This window comes from Taeniopygia guttata, chromosome 6 (genome assembly GCF_048771995.1).
Source record: "Taeniopygia guttata chromosome 6, bTaeGut7.mat, whole genome shotgun sequence".
NCBI lineage: Eukaryota > Metazoa > Chordata > Aves > Passeriformes > Estrildidae > Taeniopygia > Taeniopygia guttata.
In genome coordinates this window covers 7,574,041-7,600,464 of record NC_133031.1, presented here as the reverse complement: position 1 = coordinate 7,600,464, position 26,424 = coordinate 7,574,041, and the positions used below count along the sequence as shown (strand labels likewise).

General features: G+C 41.3%; 1 protein-coding gene across 12 annotated transcripts in view; it reads right to left on the bottom strand.

Annotated features, from left to right (window-relative positions):
• Nucleotides 1-26,424, bottom strand: part of RTKN2 (rhotekin 2) — a 196,172-nt gene that overhangs the window by 154,427 nt on the left and 15,321 nt on the right. For 2 of the 12 annotated variants that reach the window (XM_072930896.1, XM_072930897.1), the window contains 3 exons: nt 25,730-25,820; nt 25,018-25,158; nt 8,792-8,920 (listed from right to left, as the gene is read on the bottom strand). The exons of 3 other annotated variants lie outside the window; for them this stretch is intronic. The gene's annotated coding sequence lies outside the window, so the exon portion shown is untranslated. 7 more of the 12 variants (XM_072930899.1, XM_072930898.1, XM_072930905.1 and 4 more) reach the window with 5 other exon arrangements.

The following is a 26,424-nucleotide window of genomic DNA, read 5'->3' as shown; positions in this document are numbered from 1 at the left end:
AATAAGCCATTTATTTTGAATTTGCAATTCCTGTTCCAAATAATTTACTTAAATATTGCTGGGTATTTTGCCTACATTAAAAGTTGCAGTAAGAGCGTACCTAAAATTTCTAGCAAACCTAGAAGCACATAACAATCCAGGCTACAAATGCACATTCTGTATATTGACTACCATAGCATTATCATTTGATATTTTTACAATATGCCAGCTTCCCTTCTAAAAACAATTCACTATTAATATCAATTTTATTAAACTAGCAGCATGCCAGGGATTTCGCACAGATCCCATCCCTGAATAATCCCCAGAATTCAGCAAGGTGATCAAACCTCATATGTCAAGTCTTCCAGTGATTACTCTCTTCAATTCACCTCTTCAGTGCTCTGAAGTTTGCTTCTGCTCCCACAGAGCATCCAGCCTTCCTTGCAAACTGCAGGATGCAGAGCGGATTAAGGGCTCCACTCCTGACTGAGCAAGACATTTTTAAGCATATCTTACCTGTAAGTGGATGTGTTCCTTTAATAATCAATGGCACCACCCACAAGTATAGTCAATCAAGTTGTTACACACCTGTCTGAATAGCTGATGCTATAAACTAGAAAAATCCACTGGCACAGCTTTGGAGCTGCTCTACAAAAACTCACAAGTAATGCACTTAGGCACTGAAACATATCAGTCAGGAAAAGTATAAACGAGGAGCATGAGCAGCTACAGTGGCACTGCTTTTCAAACCACACATGGCTATGGGAAGGCAAGGCTGAGCCTTTGTTTAGGTTTAAAATTGAACCTGGGAAGGAATGCTGCTGCTCAGGGTTGCAGATGAGTCACAGGAGATATATGAGAAGTTAGCCTACCTAAAATCTTTCAGAGGATGGTGAGAGCTGTAGTCAAAGTTTTATTAAAGGTTTATTTTCACTAAATCTTTGTTCCTGGTTTTATATGGGATTTAAAGCAGTGTGGTAACTTTATCAGTAACAAATCCCAGCCAATGAGAACAGCACATATTCCCAAAGGCAGTAGGACAGTGTGGCCCCCTGGGAGGTGAGCAGATGTAACCAGGATGCTCAGGGCACGCAGTGGCTATTGAAGCTAATGGGAATTGCTGGTACTCAGCACCACTGATGCTTGGTCTCCAGGAGAGGGATTTGTGATTTATCATGAGTTTGTTGCTTACAGATGGAGACTGTCACAAAGACACATCCTTGGAAGGAATTGAAGTTTTCAGCCCTCGTGTAGCTGTGCACCCATGGGTTTCTGTCTACAAGGTGATGTTTGAATTCCAGCCACACATCTGAGAAGTCGGTATCATGGCACACTTGCTGTGCACTCATCAGGGCAAATCTCCTCAAACAGCTGCAGTTAAACCCAGGTCACACAAGAGGACAGCCTTGCTTTGGTACGTTTCAAGCCCTCCTGACAGTGGGCTGGGACTTATGGGTGGAAGAACACAGGCCTATGAAAAAGCAACAGACCTAGAGAAGCTATATGCAATTGCCTTCAGGACATGATAAATGTCAGGAAGGCAGTACACAAAGCATCTCCAGATTTGAGTCAGAGAACAAAAACGTGAAGTACAAGGCCTAACTCCATTTCATATCCACAGGCCCCAGAGGTGCTGTCAGGTAAAGAGCATGAGTCATGGGTACCTACAATACCCCTTCTCAGCAGTCTTTATCCATCACTGACATTGCTCCTCTGCTAAACAGCCAGAAAGCCATGGAGAAATATTTTGTCCACATTTTATCTGTACACACTTTACAGAGACCTAAGTCTACAGAAAACAGAAAGGAAGATATAGCCACTTGCAGATGCCTGTCCCTGGGAGAGAAGTGCCCACTGCTTCATGAAAAGCATCATGGTGCATCTACCACAACTCCTTATGGGAATGCTTTTCAAGTAGTTGTTGAAACAGGTGCTCACAATTTTCTGAGGAAATATGAGGAAGTTAATTAAATAATTCCAGGAGCAGATGAATGCTGCAACTAGGTTCCTTATTCATCTGTGTCCAAAGGTTGAACTCTTCCTTGGTATGAAGAAGACACAAGCCATGGCTGACATTTCCCTGCACCTGAAACTGTCATGACATCTCTCTCCCAGCTGCCTCTCTCTACAGGCTCTCCTTGGCCCATCTGTGTTTTCTTCCCCTGCCCCACATATATAATTTAATGGAATTTAGTCAAAAAGATATTTTCAACCACCTGTCAAATGTGGATTACACTAGTCAGGATATCCAAAGTTATACTGGAGGAAGGACACACCTGCACAGAGGTCAGATTTTAGTGGCTTGCTGAAAACTCCCCAAAATGTTCAGTACCTGCATTGATGGAAGCCTGAAGAAGAGCTTCATTACTCCTAAACAGTACCAAGTGTTCTGGAGTGGGACCCCACAGAAAGGAGCACAGTCCTGGCAAATCCTGTGCCCTAGAGACCGCCTGAGCCCCAGCCCAGCACTCCAGAGCAGCTGTATACTCCAAGCTGCAGCTGAGGACTAAACACCCCTTGAATGGAGGCCCACCTCCCACTGCAGCAATGGGCTGAAAGCAAGGCACAGGGCACTTTCATACAGACAAAGGTGGGGAAGGCAGTACGCAGAACCCACCTACCTGTGAGAAGATTAAATCCTATCCAACAGGCCACTTACTTCCTCCTGACAGTCAAGCTTCCACCACACAGCCAGCATAGTAAATGAGATTTCAATGTGGGCAAGCAGGAGGCCAGACACAAGTCTAGAAGTAGGGGGTTTATTTCTTACTGAGAAGCTTGATAGCAGAAGTGCCATGGTCATTCTTTCTAATTTCAGGGACCTTTTAAATAAAGTTCCACTCCAGAAGCCAAGCATGAAAGGAGAGGAATGAAAACTCTTTGATAGATAAGATATTACAAGAGACTGTCAGAAGCTTGCTAGGAGAATGAAGTAACACTCTGGATACTGTCATTGAAAACAATAATGAAAAAGTACACCATTTTCTTAACTGAACTACTATCAAATCTATGTTACTGCCACACAACATATTTTTCGTCCAAAAGTGCCAATTTCAAGCTATGACTATTGATCTCTATCTAACACTCAGAATTAACTGCACTGCTAAGGAAAAGTGGCACCAAATCGTTTGAGAACATCAAACAGTAAAAAGCCAATGGGGTCAAATCAAGGTCAGAATTTGATGAGTAGGGTGTCAGAAATTTAATCCATTTTGTCTAAGATAATGTATAGCGCCTGTATTGAGGCTTTTTTCCCCCCTTTCTTTTCTGTAATTTTTTTATGCTAGCTTCTCTCAAGAATATCACAAAACCAGACCTCAACTTTTTTTTTATGAACTTTTTTTCCATGACTGGAGAGAGAAGAGATTAAATGGACTGCAACACAGATGGCAATTATGCCTCTGTTTATTTCCTAATGAGTCACAAGATTATTTTTTGCCTTCTGCCACATCATTTCAGAATACAAGAAAGCCTTATCTTGAAGAAGACTTGAGGAGACAAAATAACACTGTTAAAAGTTCCAGTCCAGCTGAAATATATTTAAGAGAGACTGAAGTTTATTTTTAAAAAACCAAACAACAAAAACAAACAGACAAACAAAAAAAAAAACACCCCACAACTTTAACCACAAGTAAAGTCCCATCACTTAAACTCAGAAATGATGGGTAAATCTGTTCCACCAACTAGTGAATGTGGTAGCTATCAAGTTCATTAGTGGTCTCACGACAAAATATTCAACAGCTCTCATAGTGACACATTGCATGTGCAACTCAGCATTTGCAGAAAGTTAATTCCTTAACTGTAGCTAGAGAAGGCTTCTCCTCTGCCCCCACCAGAGCCATCTGTGCCCTTTAACTGCTTCCCATATCACCCAGCTGGCCCCAGATATTCCCCAGCCTCGCACAGCTGACAGAACCCATTTCCAGCCAGAGGCCAAGCCCAGAGAGCCCACACTGGAGGCAGCACAGCCCTGAGACACTGACCCAGCACTCCTGGGGCTTCGAACTTGGCTGGGACCACTTGCTTTTGAAAACCAGGCTGAGTAACCAATTTGATAGTAGCAACACTCTCTGCTTCTCATATCACAGCCTGGTAATTAGCATGCTCTTGAAAAGAAGCACGAAAAGTATTCAGCAGTTCAAACCCTTGTCTCTCACCTTCTCAAGAAATGCCTTAACCACCAGGCTTTGGATAGGGGGACTCCCCTCTAAACAAAAGTTCAGGCTTTGATCCTAAGAGGACTGAATCCTCAGCTTAGTGATCAGAACACATGGCTGAAAGAGAAAGATCCTTTATCTGCGAACTTTTCATATGTTTTAGGCAGTAACTGGGGGTGGATAATATGAATTTGGATCTTGTCAGGAAGAGTCTGAGTGTGACCTCCCACCTCCTACCAGAATACAAAATATGCAAAAGAGGATCCATTTTAAAGGGAGAAGAAGACATACACTCCTTTCTAGAACAGCACTACCTCCGTGCTGGAACACACTTGCTTTCTGCAGTAGTAGGTAAAGACATCCCTACTCAGGAGATGCCTGGTGCTTCAGAAACACCCACATCCTCAGGACATTTCTATTTCCTGGCTCTGGAGTTTCTCCTTCAGTGTCTGGAGATTCCTGCTGCCTGTGGTGAGCCTCAGGCTTGTCTATCCCAAGGAAGTTCAAAGACAACACAACTGGTGTGGTAAAGACGGGGCACAGTTAGGTTGAATAATTTGTTACCTAAAAATGCTTCTGACAGATGGCAAGGCTGTTCTGGAACACTGTGAACATAACAGATTTTGGGACAGGGTGCTGAAGAGAACTGATTTTAGTGAAAAGTTGGATTTTTATCAAAATGACCTTTTCCACTCCAAGTGCCTGATTTGCATAGAAAATTGCAAAGAAAACTCCAAAATTTGATAAGAAATTGAACATCCCAGTGACTTAACTGGAGTTCTGGTTTGGATGTCATTATCCTTCATGGCCCATTAGCTGCGACTGGGCTCCATGTCCAACATGTGTTCTTCCCAAATGTTCCCATGATGTATCACAACAGCACAAGACAATAGAAAACCATGATTCTCATTAAAAAAGCTCAGAGTTTAAGGAAGAGAATGGAACCATTTGTCCCAAACACTTGCAAATTCCTTAATCTGACATGGAAACCAGTTGCTTCTACCTTGCTTCCCACCTCACCTCCCCCAGAGAAAACCTGAAAATATTCGTAATCCATTCTAATTACCAAGGCGTTTTCAGGCTGTATTCCTAAAGAAATGAAGCTTAGTTGCTGGCACTATTCTCCTTTTATCTGTCCAATGGTCAGTTCTGTGTCCCTTCCCTTCCTGTCTCCTCACCGCCTTCAGAAACCACCCGACAGACAGGGAAGGGGGAAGAGCTGTGAGTGCTGGGTGGGAAGAGTAGATATAAAAATCCTTAGCTCTGTTTTGATACTTTGCAACCACAGCACAGATCTACACAGCAGATCAGCAAGTCTCTGAGGTTTGAGAGGAAACACTGCCAAAAGATGGTATTTCTTTCCCCTTAAAAAAAAAAAGTTAAAACAGTTTATTACTAGGTGTTGTATCGCATCTAAAGCTTTCAGTTTCAGTACTTATATGACGTATATACCAAGTGGATCTTACTAAAACCTTCCAGGATGAAAACCCTCACACAAGCCAGTCTAGACATTCTCCAGCAAATACAAAAGTGGGATTAGATGGTACTGCTATTCTCACCACAAATAAAAATTAATAAAAAATAATATAAATTAAATAATAAAAATTAATTAAAAGAAAAAAAACTAAATCAGGTGAACATTAGCTAAAACAAAGCTTAGTTTGAGATGGTAAAATGCTACAATATAGCTTAATGAGGTAAATCCATTAAAATACCAATACTTTCTAAAGCATGTATTGAAGTATATTTTTGTCTTACGATAATGCAAAAAAATTTTTAAGAAAGAACTTGATTTTCTAAATTAGAGTGGAAACCAACTTCTTCTATTTGGTACTTAGCTTTCTACATATCTAGCTATTAAATTAAGAGCTTACTGGATTTTTAGTGTCTACTTAATCGTATTTTACTTTAGATTCCTCTTCTAAAATGTTTCATTCAAGCGAGATTAAATGCGTTGATTTCTGATACTTTACTACATATCTACGAAATAGAAGCATGGAGCATGAGGAGAAACTTGATTTAAATTATACATATCTGTCTCTCCAAGAACATTTTTTCTATTTGTGTTGGAATTAACTTTTTTTCCAGTACCAGGTAATTCTCCTGGTTTCACATACATATTCCACAGAAGAGGCAAAGGTTACTGGTGTATAGTATTACTTCTATACGATGCTGTGTGTTTTCAATTAGGCACTCCCACAATGATTTCCATATCTAGCCACTTGCTCTTCTTATTTCTTGATAAGTGATGGCCTTATCAGGAAGACGGGGGCGAGTCTGTTACTGCTTTGAGTAAACAGCCTAAAGGTCATTTTAGATGTTGGCTTTGACACTCTTGGTTCACTAGACACCCACCATAGCTGTCACCAGTATGCTGAAGTTACCCTCATGGAAAAACAGCCTTTCAGTGGGTCCTGTTGTCTCTTCAAAAGAAGAGACCACCAGTGGGCACTTAAGGATGAAACGAGGAAAATTTTATCAAATTCCCCTCGAAGATATCTGACAAAGGCATTTGGTCTGAGGTCAGGATCCAAGTGCTGGAGGTCTTGCTGAGGTCTGCTAAGATTAGGGGAAAGTCCTTGTGTTAATGGGGTCTCTGAGTCCCTGTGTGTCCCAATGGGTGCCACAGTTCTAGCCAGCGCTCAAGGACCTGTTAAAGGAGGTTTCCTCAAGAAGTGACAGCAGCAGAAGACATCCCAGCTACATGGGCACAACTGAGTTTAGCACGTGTGGCTATGTACACTAGAATGAGAGGGGTAAAACCCATGGTTCACTTGGCACCCCCACTTGAGGTGTCCACCTGCACAGCTGTCACACACCCCACCGCCCTCCAACCAGGCTTCTGCAAGTACCATTTCTCTCCTGCTCCACAGGATTGAGCAGCAGAACAGCAGAAGGCATAGCTTTGCTGAAATAGATGCATCCACTGCCAGAGTGTGTTGGCAGCACACACCACCACTGTGCCTCCATCAGTAAAAGGTCGTTCCAACACTATACTCCTGGCCACCTTCTCCCACCCACTCTTCAGCATGAAAGCAGGAAGAACCCAGCAGACAGATCTAAAGATACCAACATCCTGCAAAAGAAGAGTTGTATGACTAAAGCTAAGATCCAGAGCAAAGGCCAAAGCACCCACAGGGCTGATAAAGCAATATGCCTTGTATTGACAACTCCACAGACTGAGCAACACATATTCCACAAGGGATACCACCATCCAAGGCAGAATCCAAAGTTCCCTGCAGAATAACTCCTGAAGTCCTTTCAGGAAACTTCCCACAAATAAAAGTAACTTTCTTGTCAAAATTAGGTACTTCAGGCTCCTTGGCTCTCATTTTAGGCGCCTGAATATAAAATATTTGAAAAGACTATGAAACAGGCGACTCTCACTGAAGTCCCATGTAAAGAGTTACTGTGGATTCAGTCCCCCAGGATGCTATTCTGGTACTGCCTGGTGCTTCATTCTCTTCCTTCACACCAGCATGCAGACAGCTTAGTAGCAAGGCACCTCAGACACTTTTCTCCCCAGACTGAAATCAACACCTCCAGTAACTGAGGTACAGTGTCAAATCATTAATCCTGCTGGAACATACTATCTGTGTCCACTTTACAAAAATGGAAAGGTGCAGCACAGTCTAACCCGGCTTGTCCAGCTGGACTCAGGTCTGAGACTCTCCTAAATAGTGAGGAGATAGGTTATAATAATACATTATCTCAATTTTTCTGTAAAGAGAGCAAAATGCTAATATATATGCTGTTAAATTTCTATAGAAAGTGCACCTTGTATCATCTTTGCCTCACTTCTGTGCAGCTACAAAAGAGAAGAGAGAAACCGGAACCATGATGAAGAGCTACAGAAGACAGCAAATACATGTGTGTTCTTCCAAGATGATGCTGTCTTTTCAGAGCCAGACACTCAGGTTACTGCATCTACCAGCCCTTTTGCTTCAAGACACACATGACAGTACCTACCAGAACATCCTGTTCTTTTCCACCATGCCTTCTGAAATCCAGCTGTAGCCATTGTGACCTCTGGCACTGTCCTCACAACCAACACAGGCTGTTCTGCTTCTCTTAAAGATGAAACTTCTGGTTTTTAGAAGACATTCCTAGCACTATTCACTCTGAATGGCATTATCATGAAGCTGCCAATAGATAAAAACTATTGAGGACACATCCCATTGCTCTTCCTCCCTCCATTCACTCCACAGCAAATAAGGCTTCTGAGACCTCTGCAAAAGCAGTCAAGCCCAACTTCCAAAAAAGCCCTGTATGGTATTGTATAGGCACAGTCAGAGCTGCTTTCTCCAGACACGGGGCTCCATTTTCCAGTACATAATTTTCACTTTGTGCTAAACAGACAACAGAGTGTGAAAACTCCCTTTTTTTGGGTTTGACATTATCGTACAGGCAAGAAAACCATCTGCAGTTTTCAGCTTCAGCTTTTGCTCCAAGTTGGGATCTTTCTGTTACTTTTCCCAATACATTTTCAAGCCCAGACACTAATTCAGTCTACTCCCTACTTCAGCTGCTCTCCTACTCTGTGAGCAATGTCTGCTTTTTAGCATGATGCAGGAGTTACCAACAGCACCTGAGTAGGGTGCTTATAGTCCCAGGATGCCACAGCACAAAGCAGGCTCCTTGAACCCAGTACTTACCCAAAAAAAGGGCATGAGCTTGCCAGCTCACAGCCCAGCAGTGCTCACTCATGACGGGTAGAATAGCACCGGTGGAACTTCACTGCAGTCCGATACCACAACCTGTCATATCCTCCTTGCTAAAGGAATCTGGGTAAAGAAAACACAAGCTGTATTTAAGCAATAATACCTTCTGGGAATGTCTAGCAACAAGTGCTCTGAAGAACAAACTGTGCCTCTGGCCCTTACCCTCACCACTCAATGTTCTCAGGCTGACTGAGTTAAAATAGCTGAGTTAAAAGTCATAATTGCTATTCTCAACAGTAAAATACTTTTTTTTTTTTAATGTACCTTTTAACATGCTGCAAAGTTAAACATGGCTTGCATGTTGCCATGGATATGATTTCACATTTATAAGACTGGTCTTTCCTGGCAGCTAAATGCCGGCATAGGAACAAATAGAAGAACAGGGTTTTGTTTGGCATTTTACTTTGTTTAGGATAGCAGCTAACTACTTTTCTTATTAAAAAGCTTTTGATTTTACTGGAGTTTCTCTAGGAACAGAGTTCATCTCATTGCCATGAAACACATCACAACCAATCCTCCAGTCTGTGTGAGCAGAGCCCTGACCTCTGTGGCACCACTCATGAGAATCAGGGTATAGGGTCAAACCTGAGTATGTTTACACATCTGCCATGGCTGATATCAGACAGGATACAGTGCATGAAAACATCCTTTATCTCTGCTTGCTTCATCTCTCAACACAGAGAGCAGGGGTTGAGCTAGAACTAACTTTTATTCTAAATAAAACCATCACCAATTCTGACTAAAATAAGGTACTGAAGTTAGGTTTTCATTTGAGGAGAGGAGCAGTTTCATTCCATAGGGTCCCAGGAAGAATGTCCAAAATGGAATTGTTAAATTTGTATCAACTTCAAATCAGCTGCATTCATGCAGAAAGGCTAATGGAGCAAGAATAAAACCCAGACTGGCAGGAAGGTGTTACCAGTCCAGAATACCAAGTCTAAATGCCTCCTTCACATCCACACCTAATGACTCGTGCCCACATCTATTTCAAAGACTGTGTGTGTACCTCTAGCCCTGCTGGATGACTTATGTGGCAAAAGTCACCTGGTCTTCAGTGGAACAACATTTCACCCCTCAGTGAATGAAACCAGGGATGACTTCTGCCATCTGGTTGGTTATATGCAGGATTGTATCAACTCAGCTGCTATCACTAGGAAATCTGCAAATAAGATGTAATTGCACAGACAAATCTGGAGATTACACCATGTCCCTCCAAATCACGCAGCCAGAGTGTTTACCTCTGTCTGTGTGTTGCTGTCATGAAAAATTCTGTACCTATTTCAGTGTCAGAGATACATATCAGTCAAACCTGACTTCAGCTTTTGAAGTGGGTGGAGAGCAACACCGCCCCTCTCCTGTGCTGGAGCCTGCAACTAAACTGCATTTTACTCACAAACATATCTGTAGTTCTGCTGTGTTCTGACTTTTAAAAAAAAATCTCATTGGACAGATACCACCAGCAAGTTTCTCCACTCTGTGGAGTGTCTTCACAGCCCTCCCACATAGTGAAAATGACTCAGACTAAACTACTAAATTTAGGGCATTGGTATTCTATGTGTTACGCTGGTGTTCATACAAGTAATGCCTTAAACAGTAAATTTCTGAATTAAGCATTCAGGCATCTTTTCTGTGCTGCATTTGCCACTGAAACAGAACGGCAACGAAGGTGGGCTGAGGAGGAGGTTATTTGGATCATGATTTGGCTTGTGTTTTGGCTAGAACTATATGGGAATTTGAATGAGGTTTGCATGCACTTTTAGAAGTATCTAATGACCCCATATCGTGATGTTTGATCTCAAGTGATTAGGTTGTGCAAGATTAGCTGCTCTTGGGAGATTCCCCTCATCTCAGGCAAGAGATAGCAGGCTTTGACTCACAGCAGGGGAGGATTTCTCTTGGGATGAATGGACCAATTCCCACTTCTCAGCATCTAACTCGCCCATCTTTGTGATGTTCCCCTCCTGGAAGGATGGTTCATGAAGCAGCTGCTGAGCTGCTGGTTGCAAATCCATGTAGTCAACTCTATCCGTACTTCTGTAACTCAATATAAAATACAGAGAACTATTGAAAGTTTTTAATTTGTAAATCAGACGCTGCTTCATGAGCAACAATCATCCGCGTAGCAAGGACAAGATAATCAGGAAGAAGCCCAGGATGGCCATTAAGTTATGTGGATATCACCAGCAAGCCAGGGCTTTGCAGAGAGATTAGCCACGTGGTCACCACCCAGAAAAAAGGACAGCAAGTTCCTGGCCTTACAAAGAGCAGATGAAGCAGTGAGAGGGATGGGATGAGAAGAGGAAGGGGAGAAAGAGGGGTGCTAATGAATCTTGTCAGTTGAGGCACTCTTTCCTCTCTGCTTAAAATCAACAAATCAGTGTGAGCCTGAAGTCAGGCCAGAACCTGGCCAAGAGACCACACTCTCCTTTAATCTGACCACACCACCTGCTGAAATCAGTGAGATTTTATGTGGATATCTCAGGCAAGGACATAGAAGCAATGACTCATCTGTTAATGAACTTTGGTTCTTTATCTGGTTGCCAGGTGCCTCCAGAAAGGCACAGCTTTCCTAAATATTTGTGGTTTTTGAAACTGCTGAATAATTTTTACAAATACAGTTCATAATCTGTTACCCAATTAAAACCATGCAATTGCTAGGAGCAATGTGAGCTGTTTACACTACACACTTCTATCACGTGCCCTTCCTTTGTTCTCCATCATTGGAGCACAACTCTTCAATAAAAATTATGTTAATGCAAAAACATTTTAACACTTTCACATAATCTGTTGTAGCTTCCAGGAATGCTTATACTGTCCGATGCACAGTAGTTCAACCTGGGAAGCTGGGCATTCTTGTCTGAAGTTCTGCAGAGAAGGTAAAGAATAATTATTTTCAGTAAAACCCACAGCTTTTTCTTGTATGACCATCTGCCCTAAGGAAAATTTCCACAGTACAAAGTCTATCCTTGTCCTGACCCCACCCGAGAAGCAGTGATCTTAAAAGACCCCAAAGTGCCCACTTAAGAGAATCTTAAAAACCCATGCCTAGAAGTGATCTGGAGGGATTATTTAATCTCTTTACTTGCTCTAAAACAGAATAAATAACTGAGACCATGTCTGAAAAACTCATCACACTTTTTCTTGCAAAAATTCAGATGAGAATATGCCACTTTCTCCCTAAATAATCTATGCCATGATTTTACTACTTGTGCAATTAGAGAATGTTTTCCTAACACTTGAGCTGTGTTTCTTCACTTTATCACCTCGTATTTGTCCAAGCAAGCAATTTTGACTGGGTCAAATTACCCCATTTTATCCCCCAGATTTTGACTGGTAGCAGAGTCACAGAATATAATGAAGGAAAGATGATGAAAGCCAAGATCAAGAGATACACCAAGATCAGAACATCTATATGATATCTACTGCATACTAGTTGCCCTATAAACTGAGAAATTACATTAGTTAAATATAATTACTCTTTGAAATTACGTTTTAAAATCATTGTACAATTTAGGTCCATACAAACTGTCTGACAAATCTGTCCCACTATCTGTCCAGGAATCCAAATCTCCTTCTTGACTGGATTCCCAACTTCATTAACACTTCTTTAGAATACTTAAAGAAGATTTGTGAAAAAGCTAGAGACAAACTTTTTAGCAAAGCCTGTAGGATAGGACAAGGCGTGGTGTTTTTAAAATAAAGTAAGTCAAAATTAGACTGCATGTAAGGAAGTAATTTTTTACAATGAAGGTGGTGGAACAATGATACAGGCTGCCCAGAGAGGTGGTCGATGCTCCATCCCTGGAAACATTCATGGTCAGGCTGGACTGGGGCTCTGAGTGACCTGATTTAGTTGCAGATGTCCCTGCTCACTGCAGGGGGCTTGGACTAGACGGCCTTTAAAAGGTTCCTTTCAACCCAAACCATTCTGTGATGCTGTGAACAAGTAAATCTTGCTTGGTAAAACTCAGTTAAAATATCTCCCTAATAAGTTCTACTTCGTGAAACAGAATTACCTCAATATATCCTGCCATGGTGATACATTAAGGGGGTTTTGCTATATTGCCTTTCCCAGCAATACCTACATAAAGCATTCCTTTGCCACTAATAACTGCTTCTAAGAGTTGCTCAAAAGCATCCACTTGTCCCAGGCAAGTGGCTTAAATAACACCCACCTGTCAAAGAGGCTCTGCTTTTTCTCTTTCTATCCTCTCCCAGGCAAGTCTGTCCTTCATTATTCCCCAACTTCAGGACAAGCATGGACAACACTTCTCCATTTCTCCAAGCCTGTCTGTACAGAATGAGCTGTATGAATGCTCCAGTCCTGCGACTGATCCCAGCAAATTTCTAATGTATCTATGAAATACTTAATTTTACTCCATTGCTACAATGTCTGGTCGTTTTCCCATATTTGTATTGATGTTGTCTTCTTAAACTTCCAAAGATGCTGCTGTAATATTCACTCTTCTAAACCTTTGCACAGACCTCTTTCAAACTGAACATAAAGTCCTTTTCTCACCAGGCTGGCGAAGGTTGCACGGTGATAGAGCCCTATTTCTTTATCACCTAAGAGAAATTCACATCCCTGCCTTCAAAGTATGACATTAGCAAGTGCTAAATATGTTATTTCCACACTTTTGATTTAAAAATGAAGTGGTTTGGTATTTCTGAATTGAAACACTTAATTTCTGTGAGCTGAATCAAGGCAAAGTATTTTGATCTGACCCAGTTTGCCTTCAGTTTGTCTCATCTGTCTAAAGTGAGCCTCTTTGCCCAAGCTTTTTCCCATGATCCAGCACTACAGTAGGTAAGAGGAGAAATTGCAACACACCCTTGGTTAGATAATGCAGAGATGGGAGTGGCTGTGAGAAATAATCAGGATACAATGTTTCCTGTCCCAAAAATATCACAGCAGTTCACACAAATGGCTCAGACTCAATATTAAGTAACACACAGCAACCCAGCTCAACAAACTGTTTTGAAATCGATAAAACTGACTCAAAGCAAAGTATTTCAGTAGTACCCTCCTGGCAAGTCTTCCTTAAATTTCAATCTCACAGCATTTTTGCATAAAAGTCACTTGAACATCAAGTATTTTTTAACATAATATAATTAGCAACTGTAGAAATAGATCAGTCATCATGACTTGCTGCACAGGAAGATCAGAATACTGATTCATACATACTTTATCTACATTGAATTGCTTCAGAAACCCAGTACTTTTACATCTTCTTCATACCATAACAGTTCAAATGGAGGTCTTTGCTCTGCAATGGTTTGCACATGATGAAAAGTGATGCTAATCATGAGAACCACCAGAAAACTCTTTTGAGCCAATTAGATGGCAACAGTCACAATGATATTAGTCATCCACTCCTCACTCTGAGGAGAAGGAACCAAAAATTGTCATTCATCTACTCCTGAAGCTGTGGAAGACATGAGGGAAGTGTACTATTTCCCATTCTTTTTGCAATCATTGTTACACAAAGTGACACGAGCTGCTATTTTCTGTTCCTTCCCTAGGAGAATGGTGGTTACTCTCTGTGCAGGCTACAAGAGAGACTTTGATCTCATTTAACTGTTTCATCCTCCCTCTGCTCTTTCTTGATCACCACATGACCCAAAGAGAAAATGGGACCAGAAATGTTGCCATTAGCCTCTGCAGCCTGTAAGGGCAAGATGAATGAGATGTGACTACTGGTTAAAGTGACAGAGGACAGAGATGTCATACGTGGTGCCATGACTCAGCACACCAGTGAGAATAATTAGAGAAGAATGAGAAGTGAAAATCAACATGTGGAAAAGTAGACACTCAAGGAAAATCTTCCAAAAAGCTGATAGTGAAACATCAGAAGATGCTAATTGCATCTTCTTGGGGGTTCAAAGGTGGAGGATTGTAAGAACAGATCGAGGAATAACACTGCAGCAGAGGCAGACTGCCCTGGAGCAGCCAGCCTAAGAAACCACACTACTGAGATCAGTAAGTACCACTGATCTCAGTGAGCTGTGAGGTGGGGGAAGGCCAGGAGCAACTGATATGAGGAGAGGCTGATCAAACCCTACTTTTCCACAGCAGAGTGGTTTGGGAATCCCAGAGATGCTGGTGTAGCAATCTATCACTTTCACCCCAGCCAGGAGACCAGACTACCCAGTGATCCTGGTGAGCACAGAGATCTCTGTATGTGATGTTCCAACGTCAGAGGCATCTTTGAAGCACTCAACAGCTACAAACATCTCTGAGGCACAGGCTGGCCAGCTCTGGAAATACCAACACTTTGTTTTTGGAAGACAGAGGTAGTGAAAAAGAGAATGAAAATTCAGAATTATCAACCTTTCCAACAGAAGGGTAAATAGAGCAAGTTAATAGTAAAGTAATATTCTTGACAATGCAAAGAAAGGTCAAGATGCATCTAGCACATCTGGGGAAACTCTGCCAAGGTTTTCATGGCATCTGGTCCTCTGGGATGACATTTTGGCTCACTGCCCAGTTAGAATTTGCCCTTGAAGGATTTTATGGGCTAGATCCTCAGCTAGAGAAAACTGTGCTGCTGCTTTTTAGAAGTAGGACGATTTTGAGCAGGATCTCAGATAGGATGGTTTTTCTCAGGGGAGCTACATCTGACAGCTTCACAATGAAAGGAAATGTTATCCATGGCATGAAACTCCAATTCAACAAACAAATTGGAAATTACTATACAAGAAGTCATGTTAACAGATGGCACCAAATCCAAGTAGCAAAGATCACAATTACTTCTTCACATTTTGTATTTTGTCTTTTGTGTGTGTGTGTGTTTCAGCACCAGAGAAACAGATTATGACTCAAGAAGTGGAGCTAATTAAATTATAACATACTAGACGGAGATTTGGCTGTATTGATATATCTGGAGTGTGGTACAGCAAGATATTCCTCTGTAAACACTGACACCTCCCCAAGATTTCTCATAATTATGAAATAATTCAGGGTATCTCCAGAAGAAGTCTTAGATTTGAATGCCAACCCTAAAACTAAAACATGCCTGAACGAGATAAATCAGATAATCTAAGACCATATTTACATACCTATAAAAAGAAGATGAAGAAGGACAACTGGAATAGTAACTGCTCCCTGCCGTTGTTGCTAGGCCTCAGCTTTCTACATCCAGCTGCACTGAATCCAGATTCATTCTCTTTAAGAGATGGTATCTAGGACTCTCTGATTTGTTTTTCACACTGTCCAGTAGAAATAACTTAATCACAGTGAAATAAGACTCAGAGCAGCCCTCTTCTTCACAGAGAGAGATTTTCCAGAAACTGTAAAGATACAACTTTAAGTGTATTCCAATGCACAATTATAACAAATGACTTGTTTGCCCCATGCTAGCAACATAAAAGGTCTCTAATTCTGAGGTGGCCTCTGCTGTGCTTGGTGAATAAATGAAGCAAGGTTGACCTAAGAGGTGTTGATGTATCCCCGAGGCAGGGGAACAAACTTTCAGTGCAGAGCATCTTCACACCAGTACACTTCTCTCTTCTCAAGCACCTACCTGACCTAGACATACTGCTGGCAAAAGAAAACTAGGAGTGAGTTTTCTAATAGATGAGCTTCATTAGCACCTTCCACTAGGCTTTAAGATATGTCCAACCTAGTTGTCTATGCACATCCTGCCAGAAGCTACAACTGCCCCAGCAGAGTGAGCAAAAGGGAACGTCTCTCTGTGGCTTATCACACAAGAGATGCTCACTGAAGACATGGCAAAGGAGCTCTGGGCATATGCAGTATGCTCAGGCATCTGCAGCAAATCGATCTGTCTGTGGGCAACAGATGCCTTTGCAGACATGCAACACTCCAGGCTCTTTTTATGCTCATTTGCATTTAAGTACTGCTAATTGGAACTCAAACTTATACTTCCCTGAGCAAGAAAAGCATACCCCTTTAGCCTAGAGTTAATGCCTAAGCTTAGCTAATTGTCCTGGCTCTCTCCACCACCAAGAGAGCCAGGCAGTGCTGCTGTATGATTCACCCTCCTAAATCCATAATGAATCACTCTGGCCACCTTCACTGAAGAGGGAGATACACAAAAGTACCCATGCATGTTGCTTAGAATACAGACCTGGCCTCCAGGCAGCTCAAGAAGGATATGATATAGCCTACCTGAATGGCCTTTTTGTTTTGAATGCACCCAGTGGTCAAGGCAAATAAAAAAGGAACTCAGACTGTAGCTTTTGGACATAATTACCTTACAAAGATATAATGAAAGCAGTAATACAAACACAGTAGTATTAATTACAGTAATACAAGCAGCAGTTCCTGTAGAAGTCAACAGCTGTTCCACATGAAACTCAAGTGTGCCACAGCCTGTGTGTAGATGTGTATCACATATCTGCCAATTCACATGCTATGTATGTTTTCAGTCAGAAAAGTAATTAAGTGATTGATACAAGGGTCTGGAAACCAGGTCATGACATTCCTTCTGCATGATCTTGGTGTCCTGCATGAAACTTCCTGTCCAGACAAACACCTGTAACTTCATGCTTTCACCATACTTTGATTTATATCCTTTGCTTGGCTTCTGCAGTACTTTTAAACCTTCCAGAGAGGGTTTGCTTGGGCCCAAGCTGCATTTCTGGGGAAGTGGCAGGGAAGAACAAGGCTCTGCCAGTGGGAAAGCAGATAGACTCTCCTGCTGGTTTCAAAGCTTCTGTGGGGGCACACCAGGCAGGGCAGGCTGCCAGGCTTCTCTCAGCAAGAGCTGCATTGGCCAGAAATTACCCAAGGGATCCACTACATCATACAGAAGCACAATATTTACATGCACAGATCTTGCGCTCCAGTGTTCCCAGAGCAGCTGCCATTGCTGCAGTCCTGCCATGCCCATGAGAGGGCTGTTCAAGGCCCATTGGGACAGGCCCAGGCACTGGATCAAGTTTGACTGGCTCTGGAACATCCAGCTGTGTGGTGTGACACATCCCTTTATCTCCTGGAGGGAATGGGATTTTATGCATTTTCATTCTAAACACACAAAGCAGGTAGCTAGATGAAATACAGCACAGTCAGGCTCTGAAAAAACTTCTTGTACATATGAAGACTGCAAGTGGCACACATCATTCTTCATTTAACACTTTGCTGATCTCTGACTTGTGGATTGTTCTCCCTCTGAAAACCCCTAACTGTTCTTTTCACATGGGAATTTTGACCGGAGTCATTGAGATGTCTTTACACATAGTTTTGGCATAGAGACTGAACTGGCAGTGAGATATTCATCTGGCTGGGCACAGCTTGTACCTACCCTGTGGCTGAGGCAGAAGAGCAAATGTCTACATCAGCTACATCTGGAAAGAAAAAGGGTTTCTGTTTGAGTCAGCACACAGCATCAGGTAGCCAGGAACTGACTGTTCCACTGGGCTTCTGATGCTTATGGCAACATTCCTTATCAACCAGCTTTTGAAAGATCAGTCACACTGAAGTGTATGCCACCAGTTGAAATATGCTTATTAGGAATAGAAGCTGAATGCTTTGAGAGCTCTACTTACAGCTCTTTGTCCTGTACGACTTCTTGTAGGATCCTACTTCCAAGGCTTATAAACTAACCAGACTGTCTAGACCAAGTTCTGTATGCGCTGTGGATAGAAACATCACAAACCAAGAGAAGCAGGAGGACAGTTTCCTCCCTGCAAGTATATCATAAATAATACAAATCAGTCTATGAACGATGGGAGAAGACTATCAAGAGTATGCAACAGTCGTGACTTACACCTACCAGAAATGTGTGCCAACACATCACATCAATTGACTTTCTTGTCACTTGGTCTGCATCTGACCTTGCCATGTTCATTCCAGTAATAGAACAACTTCAACCTCAAAGTTATCTTTCAAATAACATTTTTCAACTGATAACATGTTCCCACATTTAAATTAACCAAACTTTTTACTACACTTCAATCTATTTTCTTCATACAGGTTTAATGTCAGAATAGTTGGGAAAATGAAAGACTATCTTCTTTACCAAAAATATGTATTTTAGTAATTGAAAGCACGTATCAAAGTCAACAATCAAACAGCTCAGGCAGTGCAAGGTAATGCATGTTTTCATTCCAATTATTGTTTTCTTAATTTAGCAAATAGGATTTTTGACTGCATTTAAAGAGGAAATCAGCAAATCAGTACTAAATTTTCTGCAGAAGAAAGAGTAATAAAATAACTCAGATTAACACAAAAACAAATTTAAGCAAACTGGTGCCACAAATCAAGTAATTAGGGAGAAAGAATTATTTAATGTCTTCAAAAATTAAGGATTTATGATACTATGTAATGTTTGGGACATAAATATTTATTATCTTGCATTTTCTATTCCTTTAACCCTTTCTAATAAAGGGCAACTCAGCCGAGTCCAAGTAGTGAACAGTAATAAAATATGATATTATATTTGTCTCTCCCTTGAGAAGCAGAAAGCACATTTTATGTCAAATTACTCCATGCACAGGGAACACTGCAATACTGTGTACCTACAGCCATCCATGGATTACAGGATTAGACTCCTGTGTATAGCCAGCAGCAGCCTAATAAATTTTAATTAAACTGCCATCAAGTAGACAGGGGCAGTCTTTTTGGTCTTGCCACACAGTACAGCAAGAAGTGTATTGTGCTACGTATTTGCCTTATTACTTAGCTCTTTCTGCCAAGAAGCAAGTTTACCTAAACACCAGAAGCAGAGAGAGAACTTTAAGAATTAAATCCTTATGTTCTTTCAGCTGAACATCAGTAATATCCATTTTTTCAACAACTCACAGTTGAAAGGGTTGTTATTTTCCCTGCATGACTCTAATCTGATAAGGAGCCAAGACTCAAGCCAAATCTCAGTAAAAAGAGAAAGAAAAAATATTCTGTCTTCCTCTTTTTTTTTTCCCCTTGCTCACAAAACATTACCAAACTGGCCTTTAGTATAAGTTCATCTTACAGAAGTAATTCGTGAAAGCCCATTGGTGGAGAGTGCATTTCCTTCTCCTTTCAGGTTGAAAAGGAAACTTTCTGTGAGTTTACTGTAATGGAGTATTTGTCTGTATCAAAAACACCCTGACCTCTCCAGCCACAAGATTAAATACCAGCAGCCCACTCTGTCACTAGTTCACTATTAGGAAATTACATGGGAGGAAAGACACAACATAAAATTCACAGGGAGAAAAATAGAAAAAAAGACATCGGTAGTGGTGGGAGTGAATGAACAAGCTTAATAATGAAGCCAGTAAAAAGGAAAATACCCTCTGGCCATTTGATAATAAAAGGTTACTTGAGGCAAAGGGTCAGATCCTGAGCAGTGCAAACTGGCCCAGCTTCTCCAACCTCAGCAAAGCAACAGTGATTTACAGCAGCTGCAAAAAGCCCCAGGAGACAGAAAAACCCAGCTATAAAAATGGAACTGGAGGCCCACATTTTGAAAAGCTTCCACTCACTTTTAGCACCAGACTGAGGTACAGAGGTGACTCTGAGGGTTTGTTTCTGCGGGGGAGCTCCTGTGAAGTAAGCTGAAGTGTGAATTTACACTGCATTTATTCTGGGTCTTAAGTAGGCTGTAAATTCACACTCAACCTATTTTACAGGGATTTCCCCAAGTAGATAAGCCCTAAATTTGCCTCCTAATCATGGAGGTATACAAAATAAATAGATGCTTTCAAAACTGCAGACCCATATAGGAATCTCTCTCTTGCTTGTAGGGGCAAGTGGGTACTGAATAGTATATATTGTGTTGTAGTTCTGAGAGTGCATGATGCCCTTCTTTCAACCACTGACCCCAAGGCCCCCTCCAGTCATCTCTCTCAATATCATTTTAAACCCCTGGATCTGTCCCAGCTTCATGGCAGACTTCCATACCTGGCCCCTAGCTTCTCCCTTCCCCATTGCAGTTCCACATATGGAGGTCCTCATTTCTTTATCTACTCACCCCTGACCCTCTGGGGGAGCAGTAAATCATCCTCGTGAGAGGTATTGTCTCCTACCCCTTTCCTCCCTCTCAACCAACCTAACCATGCTCTGATCATTCATCCCTCACTTACCCCCAGAAGCACTGGATCCCTGGGTTAATGCATGTCCTTTGAAACCTCCTTCAGAGTCATAAGGTTAACTCCATGCCAAGAAATGCCAAGAAGCTGGGCAAGATTATTCACACTTTCTTGGCTGGAAGATGCTTTTACACACAGCCAAACGCCTTTGCCAGGAGCCAAGAGAAAGAAGCTGGTATGGTCACAGCTTCACCAGGATGGGGATTTGGTCCTCAGCAGGCTAGGATGACCAGCTGGAATCACACAAGGCCTGGGCTCTTTCCCTTGGAGAGGCAGTGAGGCTGTAATGGAGCAGAGCATTTATGCCTTGACTAATCTGGGACAATGCACTGCTTGAACAGCTGCCTGTGCTGGCTCAGGTGTCACCTAAGTCCCACCTGTGGCCATACCACTCTAATACAGTGACAGCACTGTACCCTGAAGGATCCTTTTCAATAAGTCAATTTAGTAATATTCTCTGTCACCTGAAGCAAACACCAGCTTTCTCAAAAGCAGCCTGGAAATATTTCCTTCAGTGAAATGCCTGATTTTGCAAAGCATGAAAGTCTGAAAGTCAGTAAATACATAGAAGTTTGAATTTCCAGGGTATTTATTTCATTTGTAGCTTTCCCAGGCTAGAGACTTCATGTCTATTATCTCTCTCGGTGTTTAAAACTCCACAGCCAAGCTATTCTAAGTCCTTATTGAGCCTACCACTTATAAGGTAACAGGCATAACGACCAGCATATTCCCTAAACAGGGCACCCAGAGAATTCAATTACCAAAACACATCTAGGAAGGCAAAGGAACAGGGTCCTCCATGTTATTTAACAACCTACTATGTCCCAAAATCATTGGCAATACTAATCTATTTATCTTGCAAGTAGACAAATGTACATTACTTTCCCATGCAATAACACACTGATTAAACTTAGAGCATTTCAGGCAGATCATATTTCTCAAAAATCAGACCTTATTAACCCTCAAAGGAAATTCCACATAAAAACACAGCACCAAAAAGCCAGGAGCATGTAAGAATTCAGTCTGAGTTTCAGTCAAAATTCAGTGATTCCTTTAAACTGCTTCAGTTGCAAATTTTTCAGAAGAACAGTGAGCTGTCCTTTGAGAGCTAGCCAGTAGGACTGTGGTTCTCCTTACTCTGTCACAATGTAGGGAGGCCTTTATGCCCTGCTAAATGTAAAATATTTTAGAAAAACAAAACCAGGAAACAAACTGGGATTTGGTCAAGAGTTCATGCTGGCTGAATCACTGTGGTGAGGAAACCACCAGCTCTAAAGATGGAAAGTCCAGAGCCATTCATTACCTCAAAGACAGAAAAGAAAAAAAAATTTAAAAATACTCTCAAGACCATTTAGCTTCCTCCAACACCTAAAACATAAAAAAGGCTACCTATCAACAGATGCCTTGATCTTTTTCCTCTTCATCTCTCTCAGAGCACAGCCAGCAATTTGATCTGTACCATAGTTTTTCATACTGGGTGCAGTGAGAATTGTTCAAATGTCACTCCCTGACTCAACATGCAGAAATGCTGTAGGGTCAGGGCACTGCTTCTTCCCTCCACATCCTGCACCTATTGCCCTCTTCAGCCTTTCCCCAAGGGAAAAAAAGTCTACACACTTTCCATATTGAATATGGCCAGTTTCTAAGTAGAGATCCATTCAGACTTCTCCGGATTGACTCTAGTTATCTGAGAGGTTCCAAGGAAATATTGCCCAGAAGCAATTAAAGTCAACTGCTCTTGGACAGATAACAGGCACATTTAGGGAGGCATCACAGCCATTTTGAAAGAGGCCTGGAAAATCTTAACATTGTTAAAATGTGTATTCACAGCTGCTGATAAGATCTAGTAATGATGCCTGTGTTGTGCCGGTGCATTTCATCGCCTCTCACAAGCCAAAATCTTACCAACAAATCATTTTAGCAAAAAGGCAGCGCTGTGCTCAGTGCTTGTAGCAAGAACAGTTCTTGACAAGCTCACCATACATTTTTTTCCCTTGTTTCCAAAGTACTGGCATACAGAAACACACTATACTTAGGCGCTAAATACATTTGTCTCAGCTAACCATCACATTATTTGACATAATACTGTCACTAAAGGCAAGAATCCTATCAGCTTCCAGACTCAACTGAACACTGTGCAGCCTTTTTGTCCATGCTGGATGGGGTGACCAAGAGCTGCGGCACAAAGGGGATGAACCCGTGCTGCAGAACAAGAGAGCTGGTCCAAAGGCTAAATATTGTAACATGAGGAAATCTAGGATCAGCAGTTCTGCAACATATTTCCTTACACAGACTTATCTCCATCATTTATTCTCTCTGTGCCCCCGCTCTGTAAAATGGTACTTTTATATAACAGTCTCTGTGAGAATATGGTATGAAGTGGCACATTGACAGGGAACATGGAAATACCTCTGAATCTAACTCCACATTACCAATCAGTCATCTTAAACACCCAAAAATGAATGATTCCAGAGAATGTTACAGTGGAAGTGACTCACAAAAGACTGAAGAATCAACACTCTCTTGAACTGAATTCCGTTTTGTGAGTGTAAGATTTAAGGGCTCATTTACCATAGTGATTCCATTTGAAAAGCAGTCTTTGAAAATTATAAGCATCTTTCTACAGAGTAAACTGCCAGCTAGCAGCAATGTTATTTCATAGCACTGGTGTCAATGACCATGGAAGCCTTCCAACTCAGCAAAGCATGTTCCAGGATGTCTTGAAAAAAAGATCTATAAAAACTGCACAATCAAAAGCCTGGGACTGTTGTGCATTAGTTTTGCACACCTAATGGAGCTGGTGCTACAAAGTGCTTCTAGCCTTATCAAAATTTTGCCAGCAATATGTCAGAAGGCAATCCTGAAATACTAAATCACAGTAGACTTCAGATATGCACCAACTTTACCTACAGAGGCTTGCATCTACCAATGAATCATTCTCCTTTCTCTTTCCTTAAGGGCTTATAAGGGATGACAGCTCCTGGTGACCTCCTCTGGTGCCCTAGTCCTTTGGACTTTCACTGCTCTCAACTCCACATGCTGCCAGCACCTGCAATATGAAACAGTGCATTTGGAGTACTCCCTCTGCTCCCTCCCATTACACCAGTGTTCAAGTTTGGAGTAGCAGTGTGCCTCTGAAGCCAAAATGCCCCACTCACTGTGCAGCCCCTATGCACAGACCAGACTCCTTTCAGATGGAACTAAGCTGGAAGAGATATCCCCAGCAGCACAGGCAAAGCACACAGGCCACACATGGTGTGCAGGCCAGGGGACCTCAGCAGAGATGCAGCTCTCCAGGTCCACTCCTAGCTCCTACCACCATTACTTGTGCAGAAATTGCCTTGGAGTATCAGACATTCTTTCTACTACAGGCAAACCTAACAAATCTTTTCTACTCTGTACAACGACCCAAAACTTACTATGCCATCCTCCAACCTCCCAAAAAAACAGCCTGAAGCCTGTCTTTTCAGACACTTACCCAGCCAGTACCTCCAGTGGATCATACCATTTGAACGGTTATATTTTTTGGACTAGTCATTAAAATTGTCATAATTTAGGTCCTTATCAGTCACCTCTTCCCTTTTACCTGTTTCTACTCTTCCTTTTAGACTCACTTGTCCTGTTATTATAATTTTAGCTATGAATAAATCTTAAACTCATCACTAACACCAAATTAATCTGAGTAACACAATTTTCTGTGATTTCTTAGGCTTCATGTGACTGAATTTCTATGTGAGTTCCACGAGCACAATCTGAACCTTCTCAATACCTATAGAGAAATCATGTCCTTTTCTCTCTCCATTAACTGCAGCATCTCTTTGTGGGCTAACCCAGGACACACAGAACTGAATGGAAGGACCTCAGCTGACTGCAAGAGGCAGTCCCCTAAATGCACTTAATGAAGTCATTCAAACAACTGATGCTATTTATGTTGAATTTCATTACTATAGGACATTCAGAGATAACCATGTATGTTCTGTGTCTTTAGCAAATACATTTTTCCTATTATACAATCTGAAAAAAATACTGGTTTTGTTCTAATGTAATTGTAAGAATCAAATTTATATACAAGACCTTTACAAAACAGAGACCCACCTCTAAATGCAAAGAACAAACATTTGCATTACCTATTTATATTAAAATATGCAGAAATTTCCAAAGTATTCAGTCAACTTATAAATTTTTATAACTTCTTCAAATTGTTAACATTTTTTTAACACACAGCATTATTTCAGCTTTGTGGAAGGCTCAATAACAATCTTTCTGGTCTGGAAAAAAGGAAAGAACATTATAATAAAGAATGCAGAATAAATAAAAACAAAACAGTACAAGCCGTACATCCACGCATACAAAGACAACTTTCATGGTGAGCTATAAGCAAGTATAATAACACAATGTGCTGCATGTTGATTTCACCAGTGAAAAGAATTTCTCCAGTTATTGAAGACTTTCCTGGCAGAATTTCAGAAAAAAAATTCTGACATTCTCCCAATCTGACTTCTGTGCAATGCAAGTCATGCACATTTTAAATACCGATGAATAATACTGCCTTTCTTCTGAGAACTGTTAACAGCTGTAGAAACTATTATAGCCTGCTTAAAATCATGTCTCTGTAGTCAATACTCTCCAGACACTTAGCAATACTAAAGCTATTCCTAGGACTAAACTAGAATTGCTATGTGAGTACAAAGTTTGATTTATGTTGAAATGAAACAACAAACATCTGATCTTTCCTTTTTTAAAACAGCCATTCACATAAACACAAGAATCAGCTGCATAACTAGAAAGTGATGTACCAAATTTACAGAAATTGGACAAAGGAAGACCACCCACACTTACCTTCAAAAAGAAAAGATTTGTGGAAGGGTGAAAGATTGCTGGTTAAGATACCTTGTACAGCCACGGCCACCCTAACATCTTCATGGTGAGGCTGTGGTATACTAGTTTTGTTTCATGAAGCTAGTTTTTCAAGTTTTCTGAAATACACAAAATTATCAGCAGCCCAGTCCAATATCTTGGCAATGCTCATCACCAGCTGCTCTCAGACAGATCCCAGGCACAGTGGACTGCATAACAAAATCATCCAGATGCATTCAAGAGGAAGTCAAGATCTCTGTGTACTAACATTATTTTTTCACATCACAGAGCACAGGTGGGAACAGGAGAAATGCTCTGTTGTGGCTGCTCTGAAGTTTTTGAAATCACAATTGGAAAAGGAGATGAAACACAAGAGGAACAAGTGCAAACCTCAAAAGGCATAAAATTTCAGATTATGTTCTACAGATTCATGTATATTACTAAGATTCTAGCAAACTGCCATCAAAGTTCCTTTTCTCTTTTTTACACATCTTCACCTTTCAAGAAATAAAAACACCTAAGTAAATATTATCAGATTTTGAGGGTTTATGGTCTCTGACAAAGACAGCAATTAATTTGACCAGTAACAATAATAAAGTTAGGATTAAGCTAATTTCAAGTAAGAGTCTCTTCCTCCAGAAGAGTACCATAAATCAATCAAGAAGCCTTAAGCAGCT